The sequence below is a fragment of the Triticum aestivum genome, chromosome 5A (assembly GCF_018294505.1).
Source record: "Triticum aestivum cultivar Chinese Spring chromosome 5A, IWGSC CS RefSeq v2.1, whole genome shotgun sequence".
NCBI lineage: Eukaryota > Viridiplantae > Streptophyta > Magnoliopsida > Poales > Poaceae > Triticum > Triticum aestivum.
The window spans coordinates 289,725,391-289,727,227 of record NC_057806.1 but is presented as its reverse complement, the minus strand read 5'-3'; positions in this window follow the sequence as shown (position 1 = coordinate 289,727,227).

The following is a 1,837-nucleotide window of genomic DNA, read 5'->3' as shown; positions in this document are numbered from 1 at the left end:
CCTAGCTAGTCATGCATTAGAGTGTTGCATCATGTTTACTCTTTCATCAGAAACTTGAAATGGGGATGACAGAACCCCCAGTCCCCTCTGAAACCAACTAGGGTTACTAAAATAATTTTTCAATGAACCTGAAATGCCCTTCTAAAATGCCCATCATTTTTGTCTTGGTTCAGAACCTCTGCCAAAAATGGTGCACATTTTCCTAGGCCATCCTAGGATTTTTGAATTAAGTCATAAATATTTGAATTTGGGCATTTAAAATAATATAAAATATTTAAATGCTCAAATATCTCCAAACTAAAATGTTTCATGTTGGAAATAATCCAACTATGGGCCAGGAATAGTTTGGTGATTTTTGAAGTTGCCTAGGTATTTTATTAAATTCAACAAAGTTGCAGATATATATTAAATAAAACAGAAACAGAAGAAAAGGGGAAACTTACCTGGGCTCCTCCACTGTGCGGCCCAGCCAGCTGGCCGGCCCAGCCAGCAGCCGACCCAGCCCAACACTGCAGCCCTCCGTCGTCTTCCTCCCCTCGCCCCGAAGCTGCTGCGTGCTCGCGCGCGCACGGCCGCGCGGCCACCTCCTGCTTGCCGACGAGCTCCTGGCCGCGTGGACGACTCCCGCAGGCCGTCCAGACCCCCCCTGCTCTCTCTCACTCTCCCCCGGCTCTTCCTTCCTCTCCCTCGCTCTCTCTCTCACACGGCCGAACACCACCGTCGCCGCCGTTCGCCGTAGCAGCCATCTCCGGCCACCCCTCGCTTCCCCGACTAGCTCAGAAGCTCCGCCACAACCCCCTCTTCCTCCCCACCGCTCCACAGCTCCCCGGAAGCCCGGCATCGCCGCCACGTCGCCGTTCCCCTCTTCGGGCTCCGATCATCGTCGCCGTCGAATTCGCCGTCTCCAGCGCGTCCCCGAGCCCGCTAACCATCCCTGCAGCTCCGCGGTGAGCCCCCGGATCGTTTCCCCCTTCTCCCCTGGTCTCTCCCGACCTCTAGGCCCTAGCCCCACCTTGGCCGAGAGCTCCACGCCGCCGGTGATGTCGCCGTCGTGGCCACGGTCACCGTAGCACCCAACCGAGCACACTATCGTGCTCTACACCTCACTAGGATCACGCAGCACACACTAGCGCCTCCCCAAACCCTCTGCAACATCGATCCCGACCGCACCCGAACTCCGGTCGCCGCAGCCGAGCTCGCCGCCGTCAACTCCGGCCACCCCGAGCCCAACCACCACCACCAATAGTCGCGGCTCAACCTCAGCAACACGTAGATGCCTTCCGCCGTCCATTTGGTTGCCGGAATGGCAAAAAGCACTTTCGCCGCCGTCTCGGACCTCGCCGGCGTCATGTCGCCGGTGGGGTTTGACTTGTCCGACCTGGGGTTTGACCCCCTAGGGGTCACTGACGCGTGGGCCCTGTCGGCCAGGTGGTTAGATTAGCGCTAACTACTGTTAGTCAACCCCCCCTGACACTGACAGTGGGCCCCAGCGCCACTAATCCCTAATTAGGATTAATTTAAACCTGTTTAACCCCCCCCTGTCACTGACGTGTGGCCCCCACACGTCAGGTTTGACTTCAGCCAGCCGCAGTTGACCACTGACGTCATGCTGACGTCATGCTGGCGCAATAATTATATTTCTGGATTTAAATTAAATCAGGAAATTCCAGAATATTATTTAAACTTCAAAAATTCATAACTTTTATTCTGTAACTCCAAATTGGACAAATTATATATGAAAAATGATCAGAAAAATCCAATCTATCCATCCGTACTATTTTCATGCATGATCAAACAAGTTAAATTGATGTTTTAAGCAGAACAAGGAAAAGCACTT